Below are 21,367 nucleotides of genomic sequence, written 5' to 3'. Positions count from 1 at the left end.
CTCAGTCAGACCCATTGTTGACATGTGGCAAGACGCTCCTCGGGGTGCGTCTTGCTTGGGCTTCTCTCCTGGAGGCCCTCAGTCAGACCCATTGTTGACATGTGGCAAGACGCTCCTCGGGGCGCGTCTTGCTTGGGCCTCTCTCCTGGAGGCGCTCAGTCAGACCGAGTGCTGACATAAGGCAAGACGCTCCTCGGGACGCGTCTTGCTGGGGCCTCTCTCCTGGAGGCGCTCAGTCAGACCCAGTGCTTACATGTGGCAAGACGCTCCTCGGGGCGCGTCTTGCTTGGGCCTCTCTCCTGGAGGCGCTCAGTCAGACCCAGTGGTGACATGTGGCAAGACGCTCCTCTGGGCGCGTCTTGCTTGGGCTTCTCTCATGGAGGCCCTCAGTCAGACCCATTGTTGATATGTGGCAAGACGCTCCTCGGGGCGCGTCTTGCTTGGGCCTCTCTCCTGGAGGCGCTCAGTCTGACCGAGTGCTGACACGTGGCAAGACGCTCCTCGGGGCGCGTCTTGCTTGGGCTTCTCTCCTGGAGGCCCTCAGTCAGACCCATTGTTGACATGTGGCAAGACACTCCTCGGGACGCGTCTTGCTTGGGCTTCTCTCCTGGAGGCCCTCAGTCAGACCCATTGTTGACATGTGGCAAGACGCTCCTCGGGGCGCGTCTTGCTTGGGCCTCTCTCCTGGAGGCGCTCAGTCAGACCGAGTGCTGACATAAGGCAAGACGCTCCTCGGGGCGCGTCTTGCTGGGGCCTCTCTCCTGGAGGCGGTCAGTCAGACCCAGTGCTTACATGTGGCAAGACGCTCCTCGGGGCGCGTCTTGCTTGGGCCTCTCTCCTGGAGGCGCTCAGTCAGACCCAGTGGTGACATGTGGCAAGACGCTCCTCGGGGCGCGTCTTGCTTGGGCTTCTCTCATGGAGGCCCTCAGTCAGACCCATTGTTGATATGTGGCAAGACGCTCCTGGGGGCGCGTCTTGCTTGGGCCTCTCTCCTGGAGGCGCTCAGTCAGACCGAGTGCTGACACGTGGCAAGACGCTCCTCGGGGCGCGTCTTGCTTGGGCCTCTCTCCTGGAGGCGGTCAGTCAGACCCAGTGCTTACATGTGGCAAGACGCTCCTCGGGGCGCGTCTTGCTTGGGCCTCTCTCCTGGAGGCCCTCAGTCAGACCCATTGTTGACATGTGGCAAGACACTCCTCGGGACGCGTCTTGCTTGGGCTTCTCTCCTGGAGGCCCTCAGTCAGACTCATTGTTGACATGTGGCAAGACACTCCTCGGGACGCGTCTTGCTTGGGCCTCTCTCCTGGAGGCGCTCAGTCAGACCGAGTGCTGACATAAGGCAAGACGCACCTCGGGGCGCGTCTTGCTGGGGCCAAACTCCTGGAGGCGCTCAGTCAGACCCAGTGCTTACATTTGGCAAGACGCTCCTCGGGGCGCGTCTTGCTGGGGCTTCTCTCCTGGAGGCATACAGTCAGACCGAGTGCTGACATGTGGCAAGACACTCCTCGGGACACGTCTTAGTTGGGCTTCTCTCCTGGAGGCCCTCAGTCAGACTCATTGTTGACATGTGGCAAGACGCTCCTCGGGGCGCGTCTTGCTTGGGCCTCTCTCCTGGAGGCGCTCAGTCAGACCCAGTGCTGACATGTGGCAAGACGCTCCTCGGGGCGCTTCTTGCTTGGGCTTCTCTCATGGAGGCCCTCAGTCAGACCCATTGTTGATATGTGGCAAGACGCTCCTCGGGGCGAGTCTTGCTTGGGCCTCTCTCCTGGAGGTGCTCAGTCAGACCCAGTGTTGACATGGTGCAAGACGCTCCTCGGGACGCGTCTTGCTTGGGCTTCTCTCTTGGAGGCCCTCAGTCAGACCCATTGTTGACATGTGGCAAGACGCTCCTCGGGGCGCGTCTTGCTTGGGCTTCTCTCCTGGAGGCCCTCAGTCAGACCCATTGTTGACATGTGGCAAGATGCTCCTCGGGGCGCGTCTTGCTGGGGCTTCTCTCCTGGAGGCGTTCAGTCAGACCGAGTGCTGACATGTGGCAAGACACTCCTCGGGACTCGTCTTAGTTGGGCTTCTCTCCTGGAGGCCCTCAGTCAAACTCATTGTTGACACGTGACAAGACGCTCCTCGGGGCGCGTCTTGCTTGGGCTTCTCTCATGGAGGCCCTCAGTCAGACCCATTGTTGATATGTGGCAAGACGCTCCTCGGGGCGCGTCTTGCTTGGGCCTCTCTCCTGGAGGCGCTCAGTCAGACCGAGTGCTGACATGTGGCAAGAGGCTCCTCGGGGCGCTTCTTGCTTGGGCTTCTCTCATGGAGGCCCTCAGTCAGACCCATTGTTGATATGTGGCAGGACGCTCCTCGGGGCGAGTCTTGCTTGGGCCTCTCTCCTGGAGGTGCTCAGTCAGACCCAGTGTTGACATGGTGCAAGACGCTCCTCGGGGCGCGTCTTGCTTGGGCTTCTCTCCTGGAGGCGTTCAGTCAGACCGAGTGCTGACATGTGGCAAGACACTCCTTGGGACGCGTCTTAGTTGGGCTTCTCTCCTGGAGGCCCTCAGTCAGACTCATTGTTGACATGTGGCAAGACGCTCCTCGGGGCGCGTCTTGCTTGGGCCTCTCTCCTGGAGGCGCTCAGTCAGACCCAGTGGTGACATGTGGCAAGACGCTCCTCGGGGCGCATCTTGCTTGGGCCTCTCTCCTGGAGACGCTCAGTCAGACCCAGTGTTGACACGTGACAAGACGCTCCTCGGGGCGCGTCTTCCTTGGGCTTCTCTCATGGAGGCCCTCAGTCAGACCCATTGTTGATATGTGGCAAGACGCTCCTCGGGGCGCGTCTTGCTTGGGCCTCTCTCCTGGAGGCGCTCAGTCAGACCGAGTGCTGACATGTGGCAAGAGGCTCCTCGGGGCGCTTCTTGCTTGGGCTTCTCTCATGGAGGCCCTCAGTCAGACCCATTGTTGATATGTGGCAGGACGCTCCTCGGGGCGAGTCTTGCTTGGGCCTCTCTCCTGGAGGTGCTCAGTCAGACCCAGTGTTGACATGGTGCAAGACGCTCCTCGGGGCGCGTCTTGCTTGGGCTTCTCTCTTGGAGGCCCTCAGTCAGACCCATTGTTTACATGTGGCAAGACGCTCCTCGGGGCGCGTCTTTCTTGGGCTTCTCTCCTGGAGGCCCTCAGTCAGACCCATTGTTGACATGTGGCAAGACGCTCCTCGGGGCGCGTCTTGCTTGGGCCTCTCTCCTGGAGAAGCTCAGTCAGACCGAGTGCTGACATAAGGCAAGACGCTCCTCGGGGCGCGTCTTGCTGGGGCCTCTCTCCTGGAGGCGCTCAGTCAGACCCAGTGCTTACATGTGGCAAGACGCTCCTCGGGGCGCGTATTGCTTTGGCCTCTCTCCTGGAGGCGCTCAGTCAGACCCAGTGGTGACATGTAGCAAGACGCTCCTCGGGGCGCGTCTTGCTTGGGCTTCTCTCATGGAGGCCCTCAGTCAGACCCATTGTTGACATGTGGCAAGACGCTCCTCGGGGTGCGTCTTGCTTGGGCTTCTCTCCTGGAGGCCCTCAGTCAGACCCATTGTTGACATGTGGCAAGACGCTCCTCGGGGCGCGTCTTGCTTGGGCCTCTCTCCTGGAGGCGCTCAGTCAGACCGAGTGCTGACATAAGGCAAGACGCTCCTCGGGGCGCGTCTTGCTGGGGCCTCTCTCCTGGAGGCGCTCAGTCAGACCCAGTGCTTACATGTGGCAAGACGCTCCTCGGGGCGCGTCTTGCTTGGGCCTCTCTCCTGGAGGCGCTCAGTCAGACCGAGTGCTGACATAAGGCAAGACGCTCCTCGGGGCGCGTCTTGCTGGGGCCTCTCTCCTGGAGGCGCTCAGTCAGACCCAGTGCTTACATGTGGCAAGACGCTCCTCGGGGCGCGTCTTGCTTGGGCCTCTCTCCTGGAGGCGCTCAGTCAGACCCAGTGGTGACATGTGGCAAGACGCTCCTCGGGGCGCGTCTTGCTTGGGCTTCTCTCATGGAGGCCCTCAGTCAGACCCATTGTTGATATGTGGCAAGACGCTCCTCGGGGCGCGTCTTGCTTGGGCCTCTCTCCTGGAGGCGCTCAGTCAGACCGAGTGCTGACACGTGGCAAGACGCTCCTCGGGGCGCGTCTTGCTTGGGCTTCTCTCCTGGAGGCCCTCAGTCAGACCCATTGTTGACATGTGGCAAGACACTCCTCGGGACGCGTCTTGCTTGGGCTTCTCTCCTGGAGGCCCTCAGTCAGACTCATTGTTGACATGTGGCAAGACACTCCTCGGGACGCGTCTTGCTTGGGCCTCTCTCCTGGAGGCGCTCAGTCAGACCGAGTGCTGACATAAGGCAAGACGCACCTCGGGGCGCGCCTTGCTGGGGCCTCTCTCCTGGAGGCGCTCAGTCAGACCCAGTGCTTACATGTGGCAAGACGCTCCTCGGGGCGCGTCTTGCTGGGGCTTCTCTCCTGGAGGCATACAGTCAGACCGAGTGCTGACATGTGGCAAGACACTCCTCGGGACGCGTCTTAGTTGGGCTTCTCTCCTGGAGGCCCTCAGTCAGACTCATTGTTGACATGTGGCAAGACGCTCCTCGGGGCGCGTCTTGCTTGGGCCTCTCTCCTGGAGGCGCTCAGTCAGACCCAGTGCTGACATGTGGCAAGACGCTCCTCGGGGCGCTTCTTGCTTGGGCTTCTCTCCTGGAGGCGCTCAGTCAGACCGAGTGCTGACATAAGGCAATACGCTCCTCGGGGCGCGTCTTGCTGGGGCCTCTCTCCTGGAGGCGCTCAGTCAGACCCAGTGCTGACATGTGGCAAGACACTCCTCGGGACGCGTCTTAGTTGGGCTTCTCTCCTGGAGGCCCTCAGTCAGACTCATTGTTGACATGTGGCAAGACGCTCCTCGGGGCGCGTCTTGCTTGGGCCTCTCTCCTGGAGGCGCTCAGTCAGACCCAGTGGTGACATGTGGCAAGACGCTCCTCGGGGCGCATCTTGCTTGGGCCTCTCTCCTGGAGACGCTCAGTCAGACCCAGTGTTGACACGTGACAAGACGCTCCTCGGGGCGCGTCTTGCTTGGGCTTCTCTCATGGAGGCCCTCAGTCAGACCCATTGTTGATATGTGGCAAGACGCTCCTCGGGGCGCGTCTTGCTTGGGCCTCTCTCCTGGAGGCGCTCAGTCAGACCGAGTGCTGACATGTGGCAAGAGGCTCCTCAGGGCGCTTCTTGCTTGGGCTTCTCTCATGGAGGCCCTCAGTCAGACCCATTGTTGATATGTGGCAGGACGCTCCTCGGGGCGCGTCTTGCTTGGGCCTCTCTCCTGGAGGCGCTCAGTCAGACCCAGTGCTGACATGTGGCAAGACGCTCCTCGGGGCGCTTCTTGCTTGGGCTTCTCTCATGGAGGCCCTCAGTCAGACCCATTGTTGATATGTGGCAAGACGCTCCTCGGGGCGAGTCTTGCTTGGGCCTCTCTCCTGGAGGTGCTCAGTCAGACCCAGTGTTGACATGGTGCAAGACGCTCCTCGGGACGCGTCTTGCTTGGGCTTCTCTCTTGGAGGCCCTCAGTCAGACCCATTGTTGACATGTGGCAAGACGCTCCTCGGGGCGCGTCTTGCTTGGGCTTCTCTCCTGGAGGCCCTCAGTCAGACCCATTGTTGACATGTGGCAAGACGCTCCTCGGGGCGCGTCTTGCTGGGGCTTCTCTCCTGGAGGCGTTCAGTCAGACCGAGTGCTGACATGTGGCAAGACACTCCTCGGGACTCGTCTTAGTTGGGCTTCTCTCCTGAAGGCCCTCAGTCAAACTCATTGTTGACACGTGACAAGACGCTCCTCGGGGCGCGTCTTGCTTGGGCTTCTCTCATGGAGGCCCTCAGTCAGACCCATTGTTGATATGTGGCAGGACGCTCCTCGGGGCGAGTCTTGCTTGGGCCTCTCTCCTGGAGGTGCTCAGTCAGACCCAGTGTTGACATGGTGCAAGACGCTCCTCGGGGCGCGTCTTGCTTGGGCTTCTCTCCTGGAGGCGTTCAGTCAGACCGAGTGCTGACATGTGGCAAGACACTCCTTGGGACGCGTCTTAGTTGGGCTTCTCTCCTGGAGGCCCTCAGTCAGACTCATTGTTGACATGTGGCAAGACGCTCCTCGGGGCGCGTCTTGCTTGGGCCTCTCTCCTGGAGGCGCTCAGTCAGACCCAGTGGTGACATGTGGCAAGACGCTCCTCGGGGCGCATCTTGCTTGGGCCTCTCTCCTGGAGACGCTCAGTCAGACCCAGTGTTGACACGTGACAAGACGCTCCTCGGGGCGCGTCTTCCTTGGGCTTCTCTCATGGAGGCCCTCAGTCAGACCCATTGTTGATATGTGGCAAGACGCTCCTCGGGGCGCGTCTTGCTTGGGCCTCTCTCCTGGAGGCGCTCAGTCAGACCGAGTGCTGACATGTGGCAAGAGGCTCCTCGGGGCGCTTCTTGCTTGGGCTTCTCTCATGGAGGCCCTCAGTCAGACCCATTGTTGATATGTGGCAGGACGCTCCTCGGGGCGAGTCTTGCTTGGGCCTCTCTCCTGGAGGTGCTCAGTCAGACCCAGTGTTGACATGGTGCAAGACGCTCCTCGGGGCGCGTCTTGCTTGGGCTTCTCTCTTGGAGGCCCTCAGTCAGACCCATTGTTTACATGTGGCAAGACGCTCCTCGGGGCGCGTCTTTCTTGGGCTTCTCTCCTGGAGGCCCTCAGTCAGACCCATTGTTGACATGTGGCAAGACGCTCCTCGGGGCGCGTCTTGCTTGGGCCTCTCTCCTGGAGAAGCTCAGTCAGACCGAGTGCTGACATAAGGCAAGACGCTCCTCGGGGCGCGTCTTGCTGGGGCCTCTCTCCTGGAGGCGCTCAGTCAGACCCAGTGCTTACATGTGGCAAGACGCTCCTCGGGGCGCGTATTGCTTTGGCCTCTCTCCTGGAGGCGCTCAGTCAGACCCAGTGGTGACATGTAGCAAGACGCTCCTCGGGGCGCGTCTTGCTTGGGCTTCTCTCATGGAGGCCCTCAGTCAGACCCATTGTTGATATGTGGCAAGACGCTCCTCGGTGCGAGTCTTGCTTGGGCCTCTCTCCTGGAGGTGCTCAGTCAGACCCAGTGTTGACATGGTGCAAGACGCTCCTCGGGGCGCGTCTTGCTTGGGCTTCTCTCTTGGAGGCCCTCAGTCAGACCCATTGTTGACATGTGGCAAGACGCTCCTCGGGGTGCGTCTTGCTTGGGCTTCTCTCCTGGAGGCCCTCAGTCAGACCCATTGTTGACATGTGGCAAGACGCTCCTCGGGGCGCGTCTTGCTTGGGCCTCTCTCCTGGAGGCGCTCAATCAGACCGAGTGCTGACATAAGGCAAGACGCTCCTCGGGGCGCGTCTTGCTGGGGCCTCTCTCCTGGAGGCGCTCAGTCAGACCCAGTGCTTACATGTGGCAAGACGCTCCTCGGGGCGCGTCTTGCTTGGGCCTCTCTCCTGGAGGCGCTCAGTCAGACCCAGTGGTGACATGTGGCAAGACGCTCCTCGGGGCGCGTCTTGCTTGGGCTTCTCTCATGGAGGCCCTCAGTCAGACCCATTGTTGATATGTGGCAAGACGCTCCTCGGGGCGCGTCTTGCTTGGGCCTCTCTCCTGGAGGCGCTCAGTCAGACCGAGTGCTGACACGTGGCAAGACGCTCCTCGGGGCGCGTCTTGCTTGGGCTTCTCTCCTGGAGGCCCTCAGTCAGACCCATTGTTGACATGTGGCAAGACACTCCTCGGGACGCGTCTTGCTTGGGCTTCTCTCCTGGAGGCCCTCAGTCAGACTCATTGTTGACATGTGGCAAGACACTCCTCGGGACGCGTCTTGCTTGGGCCTCTCTCCTGGAGGCGCTCAGTCAGACCGAGTGCTGACATAAGGCAAGACGCACCTCGGGGCGCGTCTTGCTGGGGCCTCTCTCCTGGAGGCGCTCAGTCAGACCCAGTGCTTACATGTGGCAAGACGCTCCTCGGGGCGCGTCTTGCTGGGGCTTCTCTCCTGGAGGCATACAGTCAGACCGAGTGCTGACATGTGGCAAGACACTCCTCGGGACGCGTCTTAGTTGGGCTTCTCTCCTGGAGGCCCTCAGTCAGACTCATTGTTGACATGTGGCAAGACGCTCCTCGGGGCGCGTCTTGCTTGGGCCTCTCTCCTGGAGGCGCTCAGTCAGACCCAGTGCTGACATGTGGCAAGACGCTCCTCGGGGCGCTTCTTGCTTGGGCTTCTCTCATGGAGGCCCTCAGTCAGACCCATTGTTGATATGTGGCAAGACGCTCCTCGGGGCGAGTCTTGCTTGGGCCTCTCTCCTGGAGGTGCTCAGTCAGACCCAGTGTTGACATGGTGCAAGACGCTCCTCGGGGCGCGTCTTGCTTGGGCTTCTCTATTGGAGGCCCTCAGTCAGACCCATTGTTGACATGTGGCAAGACGCTCCTCGGGGCGCGTCTTGCTTGGGCTTCTCTCCTGGAGGCCCTCAGTCAGACCCATTGTTGACATGTGGCAAGACGCTCCTCGGGGCGCGTCTTGCTTGGTCCTCTCTCCTGGAGGCGCTCAGTCAGACCGAGTGCTGACATAAGGCAATACGCTCCTCGGGGCGCGTCTTGCTGGGGCCTCTCTCCTGGAGGCGCTCAGTCAGACCCAGTGCTGACATGTGGCAAGACACTCCTCGGGACGCGTCTTAGTTGGGCTTCTCTCCTGGAGGCCCTCAGTCAGACTCATTGTTGACATGTGGCAAGACGCTCCTCGGGGCGCGTCTTGCTTGGGCCTCTCTCCTGGAGGCGCTCAGTCAGACCCAGTGGTGACATGTGGCAAGACGCTCCTCGGGGCGCATCTTGCTTGGGCCTCTCTCCTGGAGACGCTCAGTCAGACCCAGTGTTGACACGTGACAAGACGCTCCTCGGGGCGCGTCTTGCTTGGGCTTCTCTCATGGAGGCCCTCAGTCAGACCCATTGTTGATATGTGGCAAGACGCTCCTCGGGGCGCGTCTTGCTTGGGCCTCTCTCCTGGAGGCGCTCAGTCAGACCGAGTGCTGACATGTGGCAAGAGGCTCCTCGGGGCGCTTCTTGCTTGGGCTTCTCTCATGGAGGCCCTCAGTCAGACCCATTGTTGATATGTGGCAGGACGCTCCTCGGGGCGAGTCTTGCTTGGGCCTCTCTCCTGGAGGTGCTCAGTCAGACCCAGTGTTGACATGGTGCAAGACGCTCCTCGGGGCGCGTCTTGCTTGGGCTTCTCTCTTGGAGGCCCTCAGTCAGACCCATTGTTTACATGTGGCAAGACGCTCCTCGGGGCGCGTCTTGCTTGGGCTTCTCTCCTGGAGGCCCTCAGTCAGACCCATTGTTGACATGTGGCAAGATTCTCCTCGGGGCGCATCTTGCTTGGGCCTCTCTCCTGGAGAAGCTCAGTCAGACCGAGTGCTGACATAAGGCAAGACGCTCCTCGGGGCGCGTCTTGCTGGGGCCTCTCTCCTGGAGGCGCTCAGTCAGACCCAGTGCTTACATGTGGCAAGACGCTCCTCGGGGCGCGTCTTGCTTGGGCCTCTCTCCTGGAGGCGCTCAGTCAGACCCAGTGGTGACATGTAGCAAGACGCTCCTCGGGGCGCGTCTTGCTTGGGCTTCTCTCATGGAGGCCCTCAGTCAGACCCATTGTTGATATGTGGCAAGACGCTCCTCGGGGCGAGTCTTGCTTGGGCCTCTCTCCTGGAGGTGCTCAGTCAGACCCAGTGTTGACATGGTGCAAGACGCTCCTCGGGGCGCGTCTTGCTTGGGCTTCTCTCTTGGAGGCCCTCAGTCAGACCCATTGTTGACATGTGGCAAGACGCTCCTCGGGGTGCGTCTTGCTTGGGCTTCTCTCCTGGAGGCCCTCAGTCAGACCCATTGTTGACATGTGGCAAGACGCTCCTCGGGGCGCGTCTTGCTTGGGCCTCTCTCCTGGAGGCGCTCAGTCAGACCGAGTGCTGACATAAGGCAAGACGCTCCTCGGGGCGCGTCTTGCTGGGGCCTCTCTCCTGGAGGCGCTCAGTCAGACCCAGTGCTTACATGTGGCAAGACGCTCCTCGGGGCGCGTCTTGCTTGGGCCTCTCTCCTGGAGGCGCTCAGTCAGACCCAGTGGTGACATGTGGCAAGACGCTCCTCGGGGCGCGTCTTGCTTGGGCTTCTCTCATGGAGGCCCTCAGTCAGACCCATTGTTGATATGTGGCAAGACGCTCCTAGGGGCGCGTCTTGCTTGGGCCTCTCTCCTGGAGGCGCTCAGTCAGACCGAGTGCTGACACGTGGCAAGACGCTCCTCGGGGCGCGTCTTGCTTGGGCTTCTCTCCTGGAGGCCCTCAGTCAGACCCATTGTTGACATGTGGCAAGACACTCCTCGGGACGCGTCTTGCTTGGGCTTCTCTCCTGGAGGCCCTCAGTCAGACTCATTGTTGACATGTGGCAAGACACTCCTCGGGACGCGTCTTGCTTGGGCCTCTCTCCTGGAGGCGCTCAGTCAGACCGAGTGCTGACATAAGGCAAGACGCACCTCGGGGCGCGTCTTGCTGGGGCCTCTCTCCTGGAGGCGCTCAGTCAGACCCAGTGCTTACATGTGGCAAGACGCTCCTCGGGGCGCGTCTTGCTGGGGCTTCTCTCCTGGAGGCATACAGTCAGACCGAGTGCTGACATGTGGCAAGACACTCCTCGGGACGCGTCTTAGTTGGGCTTCTCTCCTGGAGGCCCTCAGTCAGACTCATTGTTGACATGTGGCAAGACGCTCCTCGGGGCGCGTCTTGCTTGGGCCTCTCTCCTGGAGGCGCTCAGTCAGACCCAGTGCTGACATGTGGCAAGACGCTCCTCGGGGCGCTTCTTGCTTGGGCTTCTCTCATGGAGGCCCTCAGTCAGACCCATTGTTGATATGTGGCAAGACGCACCTCGGGGCGAGTCTTGCTTGGGCCTCTCTCCTGGAGGTGCTCAGTCAGACCCAGTGTTGACATGGTGCAAGACGCTCCTCGGGGCGCGTCTTGCTTGGGCTTCTCTATTGGAGGCCCTCAGTCAGACCCATTGTTGACATGTGGCAAGACGCTCCTCGGGGCGCGTCTTGCTTGGGCTTCTCTCCTGGAGGCCCTCAGTCAGACCCATTGTTGACATGTGGCAAGACGCTCCTCGGGGCGCGTCTTGCTTGGGCCTCTCTCCTGGAGGCGCTCAGTCAGACCGAGTGCTGACATAAGGCAATACGCTTCTCGGGGCTCGTCTTGCTTGGGCCTCTCTCCTGGAGGCGCTCAGTCAGACCCAGTGGTGACATGTGGCAAGACGCTCGTCGGGGCGCGTCTTGCTTGGGCCTCTCTCCTGGAGACGCTCAGTCAGACCCAGTGTTGACACGTGACAAGACGCTCCTCGGGGCGCGTCTTGCTTGGGCTTCTCTCATGGAGGCCCTCAGTCAGACCCATTGTTGATATGTGGCAAGACGCTCCTCGGGGCGCGTCTTGCTTGGGCCTCTCTCCTGGAGGCGCTCAGTCAGACCGAGTGCTGACATGTGGCAAGACGCTCCTCGGGGCGCTTCTTGCTTGGGCTTCTCTCATGGAAGCCCTCAGTCAGACCCAGTGCTTACATGTGGCAAGACGCTCCTCGGGGCGCGTCTTGCTGGGGCTTCTCTCCTGGAGGCATACAGTCAGACCGAGTGCTGACATGTGGCAAGACACTCCTCGGGACGCGTCTTAGTTGGGCTTCTCTCCTGGAGGCCCTCAGTCAGACTCATTGTTGACATGTGGCAAGACGCTCCTCGGGGCGCGTCTTGCTTTGGCCTCTCTCCTGGAGGCGCTCAGTCAGACCCAGTGCTGACCTGTGGCAAGACGCTCCTCGGGGCGCTTCTTGCTTGGGCTTCTCTCATGGAGGCCCTCAGTCAGACCCATTGTTGATATGTGGCAAGACGCTCCTCGGGGCGAGTCTTGCTTGGGCCTCTCTCCTGGAGGCGCTCAGTCAGACCGAGTGCTGACATAAGGCAATACGCTCCTCGGGGCGCGTCTTGCTGGGGCCTCTCTCCTGGAGGCGCTCAGTCAGACCCAGTGCTTACATGTGGCAAGACGCTCCTCGGGGCGCGTCTTGCTTGGGCCTCTCTCCTGGAGACGCTCAGTCAGACCCAGTGTTGACACGTGACAAGACGCTCCTCGGGGCGCGTCTTGCTTGGGCTTCTCTCATGGAGGCCCTCAGTCAGAACCATTGTTGATATGTGGCAAGACGCTCCTCGGGGCGCGTCTTGCTTGGGCCTCTCTCCTGGAGGCGCTCAGTCAGACCGAGTGCTGACATGTGGCAAGACGCTCCTCAGGGCGCTTCTTGCTTGGGCTTCTCTCATGGAAGCCCTCAGTCAGACCCATTGTTGATATGTGGCAAGACGCTCCTCGGGGCGAGTCTTGCTTGGGCCTCTCTCCTGGAGGTGCTCAGTCAGACCCAGTGTTGACATGGTGCAAGACGTTCCTCGGGGCGCGTCTTGCTTGGGCTTATCTCTTGGAGGCCCTCAGTCAGACCCATTGTTGACATGTGGCAAGACGCTCCTCGGGGCGCGTCTTGCTTGGGCTTCTCTCCTGGAGGCCCTCAGTCAGACCCATTGTTGACATGTGGCAAGACGCTCCTCGGGGCGCGTCTTGCTTGGGCCTCTCTCCTGGAGGCGCTCAGTCAGACCGAGTGCTGACATAAGGCAAGACGCTCCTCGGGGCGCGTCTTGCTGGGGCCTCTCTCCTGGAGGCGCTCAGTCAGACCCAGTGCTTACATGTGGCAAGACGCTCCTCGGGGCGCGTCTTGCTTGGGCCTCTCTCCTGGAGGCGCTCAGTCAGACCCAGTGGTGACACGTGACAAGACGCTCCTCGGGGCGCGTCTTGCTTGGGCTTCTCTCATGGAGGCCCTCAGTCAGACCCATTGTTGATATGTGGCAAGACGCTCCTCGGGGCGCGTCTTGCTTGGGCCTCTCTCCTGGAGGTGCTCAGTCAGACCGAGTGCTGACATGTGGCAAGACGCTCCTCGGGGCGCGTCTTGCTTGGGCTTCTCTCCTGGAGGCCCTCAGTCAGACCCATTGTTTACATGTGGCAAGACGCTCCTCGGGGCGCGTCTTGCTTGGGCTTCTCTCCTGGAGGCCCTCAGTCAGACCCATTGTTGACATGTGGCAAGACGCTCCTCGGGGCGCGTCTTGCTTGGGCCTCTCTCCTGGAGGCGCTCAGTCAGACCGAGTGCTGACATAAGGCAAGACGCTCCTCGGGGCGCGTCTTGCTGGGGCCTCTCTCCTGGAGGCGCTCAGTCAGACCCAGTGCTTACATGTGGCAAGACGCTCCTCGGGGCGCGTCTTGCTTGGGCCTCTCTCCTGGAGGCGCTCAGTCAGACCCAGTGGTGACACGTGACAAGACGCTCCTCGGGGCGCGTCTTGCTTGGGCTTCTCTCATGGAGGCCCTCAGTCAGACCCATTGTTGATATGTGGCAAGACGCTCCTCGGGGCGCGTCTTGCTTGGGCCTCTCTCCTGGAGGTGCTCAGTCAGACCGAGTGCTGACATGTGGCAAGACGCTCCTCGGGGCGCGTCTTGCTTGGGCTTCTCTCCTGGAGGCCCTCAGTCAGACCCATTGTTTACATGTGGCAAGACGCTCCTCGGGGCGCATCTTGCTTGGGCCTCTCTCCTGGAGGTGCTCAGTCAGACCCAGTGTTGACATGGTGCAAGACGCTCCTCGGGGCGCGTCTTGCTTGGGCTTCTCTCTTGGAGGCCCTCAGTCAGACCCATTGTTTGAGTGTGGCAAGACGCTCCTCGGGGTGCGTCTTGCTTGGGCTTCTCTCCTGGAGGCCCTCAGTCAGACCCATTGTTGACATGTGGCAAGACGCTCCTCGGGGCGCGTCTTGCTTGGGCTTCTCTCCTGGAGGCCCTCAGTCAGACCCATTGTTGACATGTGGCAAGACGCTCCTCGGGGCACGTCTTGCTTGGGCCTCTCTCCTGGAGGCGCTCAGTCAGACCGAGTGCTGACATAAGGCAAGACGCTCCTCGGGGCGCGTCTTACTGGGGCCTCTCTCCTGGAGGCGCTCAGTCAGACCCAGTGCTTACATGTGGCAAGACGCTCCTCGGGGCGCGTCTTGCTGGGGCTTCTCTCCTGGAGGCGTTCAGTCAGACCGAGTGCTGACATGTGGCAAGACACTCCTCGGGACGCGTCTTGCTTGGGCTTCTCTCCTGGAGGCCCTCAGTCAGACTCATTGTTGACATGTGGCAAGACGCTTCTCTGGGTGCGTCTTGCTTGGGCATCTCTCCTGGAGGAGCTCAGTCAGACTGAGTGCTAACATGTGGCAAGACGCTCCTCGGGGCGCGTCTTGCTTGGGCTTCTCTCCTGGAGGCCCTCAGTCAGACCCATTGTTGACATGTGGCAAGACGCTCCTCAGGGCGCGTCTTGCTTGGGCCTCTCTCCTGGAGGCGCTCAGTCAGACCGAGTGCTGACATAAGGCAATACGCACCTCGGGGCGCGTCTTGCTGGGGCCTCTCTCCTGGAGGCGCTCAGTCAGACGCAGTGCTTACATGTGGCAAGACGCTCCTCGGGGCGCGTCTTGCTGGGGCTTCTCTCCTGGAGGCGTTCAGTCAGACCGAGTGCTGACATGTGGCAAGACACTCCTCGGGACGCGTCTTAGTTGGGCTTCTCTCCTGGAGGCCCTCAGTCAGACTCATTGTTGACATGTGGCAAGACGCTCCTCGGGGCGCGTCTTGCTTGGGCCTCTCTCCTGGAGGCGCTCAGTCAGACCCAGTGGTGACATGTGGCAAGTCGCTCCTCGGGGCGCGTCTTGCTTGGGCCTCTCTCCTGGAGACGCTCAGTCAGACCCAGTGTTGACACGTGACAAGACGCTCCTCGGGGCGCGTCTTGCTTGGGCTTCTCTCATGGAGGCCCTCAGTCAGAACCATTGTTGATATGTGGCAACACGCTCCTCGGGGCGAGTCTTGCTTGGGCCTCTCTCCTGGAGGTGCTCAGTCAGACCCAGTGTTGACATGGTGCAAGACACTCCTCGGGGCGCGTCTTGCTTGGGCTTATCTCTTGGAGGCCCTCAGTCAGACCCATTGTTGACATGTGGCAAGACGCTCCTCGGGGCGCGTCTTGCTTGGGCTTCTCTCCTGGAGGCCCTCAGTCAGACCCATTGTTGACATGTGGCAAGACGCTCCTCGGGGCGCGTCTTGCTTGGGCCTCTCTCCTGGAGGCGCTCAGTCAGACCGAGTGCTGACATAAGGCAAGACGCTCCTCGGGGCGCGTCTTGCTGGGGCCTCTCTCCTGGAGGCGCTCAGTCAGACCCAGTGCTTACATGTGGCAAGACGCTCCTCGGGGCGCGTCTTGCTTGGGCCTCTCTCCTGGAGGCGCTCAGTCAGACCCAGTGGTGACACGTGACAAGACGCTCCTCGGGGCGCGTCTTGCTTGGGCTTCTCTCATGGAGGCCCTCAGTCAGACCTATTGTTGATATGTGGCAAGACGCTCCTCGGGGCGCGTCTTGCTTGGGCCTCTCTCCTGGAGGTGCTCAGTCAGACCGAGTGCTGACATGTGGCAAGACGCTCCTCGGGGCGCGTCTTGCTTGGGCTTCTCTCCTGGAGGCCCTCAGTCAGACCCATTGTTTACATGTGGCAAGACGCTCCTCGGGGCGCATCTTGCTTGGGCCTCTCTCCTGGAGGTGCTCAGTCAGACCCAGTGTTGACATGGTGCAAGACGCTCCTCGGGGCGCGTCTTGCTTGGGCTTCTCTCTTGGAGGCCCTCAGTCAGACCCATTGTTTGAGTGTGGCAAGACGCTCCTCGGGGTGCGTCTTGCTTGGGCTTCTCTCCTGGAGGCCCTCAGTCAGACCCATTGTTGACATGTGGCAAGACGCTCCTTGGGGCGCGTCTTGCTTGGGCTTCTCTCCTGGAGGCCCTCAGTCAGACCCATTGTTGACATGTGGCAAGACGCTCCTCGGGGCACGTCTTGCTTGGGCCTCTCTCCTGGAGGCGCTCAGTCAGACCGAGTGCTGACATAAGGCAAGACGCTCCTCGGGGCGCGTCTTACTGGGGCCTCTCTCCTGGAGGCGCTCAGTCAGACCCAGTGCTTACATGTGGCAAGACGCTCCTCGGGGCGCGTCTTGCTGGGGCTTCTCTCCTGGAGGTGTTCAGTCAGACCGAGTGCTGACATGTGGCAAGACACTCCTCGGGACGCGTCTTGCTTGGGCTTCTCTCCTGGAGGCCCTCAGTCAGACTCATTGTTGACATGTGGCAAGACGCTTCTCTGGGTGCATCTTGCTTGGGCCTCTCTACTGGAGGCGCTCAGTCAGACTGAGTGCTAACATGTGGCAAGACGCTCCTCGGGGCGCGTCTTGCTTGGGCTTCTCTCCTGGAGGCCCTCAGTCAGACCCATTGTTGACATGTGGCAAGACGCTCCTCAGGGCGCGTCTTGCTTGGGCCTCTCTCCTGGAGGCGCTCAGTCAGACCGAGCGCTGACATAAGGCAAGACGCTCCTCGGGGCGCGTCTTGCTTGGGCCTCTCTCCTGGAGGCCCTCAGTCAGACCCATTGTTGATATGTGGCAAGACGCTCCTCGGGGCGCGTCTTGCTGGGGCTTCTCTCCTAGAGGCGTTCAGTCAGAACGAGTGCCGACATGTGGCAAGACGCTCCTCGGGACGCGTCTTGCTTGGGCTTCTCTCCTCGAGGCCCTCAGTCAGACTCATTGTTGACATGTGGCAAGACGCTCCTCGGGGCGCGTCTTGCTTGGGCCTCTCTCCTGGAGGCGCTCAGTCAGACCGAGTGCTGACATAAGGCAAGATGCTCCTCGGGGCGCGTCTTGCTGGGGCCTCTCTCCTGGAGGCGCTCAGTCAGACCCAGTGCTTACATGTGGCAAGACGCTCCTCGGGGCGCGTCTTTCTTGGGCCTCTCTCCAGGAGGCGCTCAGTCAGACTCAGTGGTGACATGTGACAAGACGCTCCTCGGGAAACGTCTTGCTTGGGCTTCTCTCATGGAGGCCCTCAGTCAGACCCATTGTTGATATGTGGCAATACGCTCCTCGGGGCGCGTCTTGCTGGGGCTTCTCTCCTAGAGGCGTTCAGTCAGACCGAGTGCCGACATGTGGCAAGACGCTCCTCGGGACGCGTCTTGCTTGGGCTTCTCTCCTGGAGGCCCTCAGTCAGACCCATTGTTGACATGTGGCAAGACGCTCCTCGGGGCGCGTCTTGCTTGGGCTTCTCTCCTGGAGGCCCTCAGTCAGACCCATTGTTGACATGTGGCAAGACGCTCCTCGGGGCACGTCTTGCTTGGGCCTCTCTCCTGGAGGCGCTCAGTCAGACCGAGTGCTGACATAAGGCAAGACGCTCCTCGGGGCGCGTCTTGCTGGGGCCTCTCTCCTGGAGGCGATCAGTCAGACCCAGTGCTTACATGTGGCAAGACGCTCCTCGGGGCGCGTCTTGCTGGGGCTTCTCTCCTGGAGGCGTTCAGTCAGACCGAGTGCAGACATGTGGCAAGACACTCCTCGGGACGCGTCTTGCTTGGGCTTCTCTCCTGGAGGCCCTCAGTCAGACTCATTGTTGACATGTGGCAAGACGCTTCTCTGGGTGCGTCATGCTTGGGCCTCTCTCCTGGAGGCGCTCAGTCAGACTGAGTGCTAACATGTGGCAAGACGCTCCTCGGGGCGCGTCTTGCTTGGGCTTCTCTCCTGGAGGCCCTCAGTCAGACCCAATGTTGACATGTGGCAAGACGCTCCTCGGGGCGCGTCTTGCTTGGGCCTCTCTCCTGGAGGCGCTCAGTCAGACCGAGTGCTTACATAAGGCAAGACGCTCCTCGGGGCGCGTCTTGCTTGGGCTTCTCTCCTGGAGGCCCTCAGTCAGACCCATTGTTGATATGTGGCAAGACGCTCCTCGGGGCGCGTCTTGCTGGGGCTTCTCTCCTAGAGGCGTTCAGTCAGACCGAGTGCCGACATGTGGCAAGACGCTCCTCGGGACGCGTCTTGCTTGGGCTTCTCTCCTCGAGGCCCTCAGTCAGACTCATTGTTGACATGTGGCAAGACGCTCCTCGGGGCGCGTCTTGCTTGGGCCTCTCTCCAGGAGGCGCTCAGTCAGACTCAGTGGTGACATGTGACAAGACGCTCCTCGGGGCACGTCTTGCTTGGGCTTCTCTCATGGAGGCCCTCAGTCAGACCCATTGTTGATATGTGGCAATACGCTCCTCGGGGCGCGTCTTGCTGGGGCTTCTCTCCTAGAGGCGTTCAGTCAGACCGAGTGCCGACATGTGGCAAGACGCTCCTCGGGATGCGTCTTGCTTGGGCTTCTCTCCTCGAGGCCCTCAGTCAGACTCATTGTTGACATGTGGCAAGACGCTCCTCGGGGCGCGTTTTGCTTGGGCCTCTCTCCTGGAGGCGCTCAGTCAGACCCAGTGGTGAAATGTGACAAGACGCTCCTCGGGGCGCGTCTTGCTTGGGCCTCTCTGCTGGAGGCGCTCAGTCAGACCCAGTGGTGACATGTGACAAGACGCTCCTCGGGGCGCGGTTTGCTTGGGCTTCTCTCATGGAGGCCCTCAGTCAGACCCATTGTTGATATGTGGCAAGACGCTCCTCGGGGCGCGTCTTGCTTGGGCTTCTCTCATGGAGGCCCTCAGTCAGACCCATTGTTGATATGTGGCAAGATGCTCCTCGGGGCGAGTCTTGCTTGGGCCTCTCTCCTGGAGGTGCTCAGTCAGACCCAGTGTTGACATGGTGCAAGACGCTCCTCGGGGCGCGTCTTGCTTGGGCTTCTCTCCTGGAGGCCCTCAGTCAGACCCATTGTTGACATGTGGCAAGACGCTTCTCGGGGTGCGTCTTGCTTGGGCCCCTCTCCTGGAGGCGCTCAGTCAGACCGAGTGCTAACATGTGGCAAGACGCTCCTCGGGGCGCGTCTTGCTTGGGCTTCTCTCCTGGAGGCCCTCATTCAGACTCATTGTTGACATGTGGCAAGACGCTCCTCGGGGCGCGTCTTGCTTGGGCCTCTCTCCTGGAGGCGCTCAGTCAGACCGAGTGCTAACATGTGGCAAGACGCTCCTCGGGGCGCGTCTTGCTTGGGCTTCTCTCCTGGAGGCCCTCATTCAGACTCATTGTTGACATGTGGCAAGACGCTCCTCGGGGCGCTTCTTGCTTGGGCCTCTCTCCTGGAGGCGCTCAGTCAGACCCAGTGGTGACATGTGGCAAGACGCTCCTCGGGGCGCGTCTTGCTTGGGCCTCTCTCCTGGAGACGCTCAGTCAGACCCAGTGTTGACACGTGACAAGACGCTCCTCGGGGCGCGTCTTGCTTGGGCTTCTCTCATGGAGGCCCTCAGTCAGACCCATTGTTGATATGTGGCAAGACGCGTCTCGGGGTGCATCTTGCTTGGGCCTCTCTCCTGGAGGCGCTCAGTCAGACCGAGTGCTAACATGTGGCAAGACTTTCCTCGGGGCGCGTCTTGCTTGGGCTTCTCTCATGGAGGCCCTCAGTCAGACCCATTGTTGATATGTGGCAAGACGCTCCTCGGGGCGAGTCTTGCTTGGGCCTCTCTCCTGGAGGCGCTCAGTCAGACCGAGTGCTGACATAAAGCAAGACGCTCCTCGGGGCGCGTCTTGCTTGGGCCTCTCTCCTGGAGGCGCTCAGTCAGACAGACCCAGTGGTGACATGTGGCAAGACGCTCCTCGGGGCGCGTCTTGCTTGGGCCTCTCTCCTGGAGACGCTCAGTCAGACCCAGTGTTGACACGTGACAAGACGCTCCTCGGGGTGCATCTTGCTTGGGCTTCTCTCATGGAGGCCCTCAGTCAGACCCATTGTTGATATGTGGCAAGTCGCTCCTCGGGGCGCGTCTTGCTTGGGCCTCTCTCCTGGAGGTGCTCAGTCAGACCGAGTGCTGACATGTGGCAAGACGCTCCTCGGGGCGCGTCTTGCTTGGGCTTCTCTCCTGGAGGCCCTCAGTCAGACCCATTGTTTACATGTGGCAAGACGCTCCTCGGGGCGCATCTTGCTTGGGCCTCTCTCCTGGAGGCCCTCTGTGAGCCCCAGTGTTGACATGTGTCAAGACGCTCCTCGGGGTGCGTCTTGCTTGGGCCTCTCTCCTGGAGGCGCTCAGTCAGACCGAGTGCTGACACGTGGCAAGAAGCTCCTCGGGGCGCGTCTTGCTTGGGCTTCTCTCCTGGAGGCCCTCAGTCAGACCCATTGTTGACATGTGGCAAGACACTCCTCGGGGCGCGTCTTGCTTGGGCCTCTCTCCTGGAGGCGCTCAGTCAGACCGAGTGCTGACATGTGGCAAGACGCTCCTCGGGGCGCGTCTTGCTTGGGCTTCTCTCCTGGAGGCCCTCAGTCAGACCCATTGTTTACATGTGGCAAGACGCTCCTCGGGGCGCATCTTGCTTGGGCCTCTCTCCTGGAGGCCCTCTGTCAGCCCCAGTGTTGACGTGTGTCAAGACGCTCCTCGGGGTGCGTCTTGCTTGGGCCTCTCTCCTGGAGGCGCTCAGTCAGACCGAGTGCTGACACTTGGCAAGACGCTCCTCGGGGCGCGTCTTCCTTGGGCTTCTCTCCTGGAGGCCCTCAGTCAGACTCATTGTTGACATGTGGCAAGACGCTCCTCGGGGCGCGTCTTGCTTGGGCCTCTCTCCTGGAGGCGCTCAGTCAGACCCACTGGTGACCTGTGGCAAGACGCTCCTCGGGGCGCGTCTTGCTTGGGCCTCTCTCCTGGAGACGCTCAGTCAGACCCAGTTTTGACACGTGACAAGACGCTCCTCGGGGCGCATCTTGCTTGGGCTTCTCTCATGGAGGCCCTCAGTCAGACCCATTGTTGATATGTGGCAAGACGCTCCTCGGGGCGCGTCTTGCTTGGGCCTCTCTCCTGGAGGCGCTCAGTCAGACCGAGTGCTGACATGTGGCAAGACGCTCCTCGGGGCGCGTCTTGCTTGGGCTTCTCTCATGGAGGCCCTCAGTTAGACCCATTGTTGATATGTGGCAAGACGCTCCTCGGGGCGAGTCTTGCTTGGGCCTCTTTCCTGGAGGTGCTCAGTCAGACCCAGTGTTGACATGGTGCAAGACGCTCCTCGGGGCGCGTCTTGCTTGGGCTTCTCTCTTGGAGGCCCTCAGTCAGACCCATTGTTGACATGTGGCAAGACGCTCCTCGGGGCGCGTCTTGCTTGGGCTTCTCTATTGGAGGCCCTCAGTCAGACCCATTGTTGACATGTGGCAAGACGCTCCTCGGGGCGCGTCTTGCTTGGGCCTCTCTCCTGGAGGCGCTCAGTCAGACCGAGTGCTGACATAAGGCAAGACGCTCCTCGGGGCGCGTCTTGCTGGGGCCTCTCTCCTGGAGGCGCTCAGTCAGACCCAGTGCTTACATGTGGCAAGACGCTCCTCGGGGTGCGTCTTGCTTGGGCCTCTCTCCTGGAGGCGCTCAGTCAGACCCAGTGGTGACATGTGGCAAGAT

Source organism: Nothobranchius furzeri, chromosome 6, assembly GCF_043380555.1.
Source record: "Nothobranchius furzeri strain GRZ-AD chromosome 6, NfurGRZ-RIMD1, whole genome shotgun sequence".
NCBI lineage: Eukaryota > Metazoa > Chordata > Actinopteri > Cyprinodontiformes > Nothobranchiidae > Nothobranchius > Nothobranchius furzeri.
Note: the sequence above shows the minus strand (reverse complement) of the source record.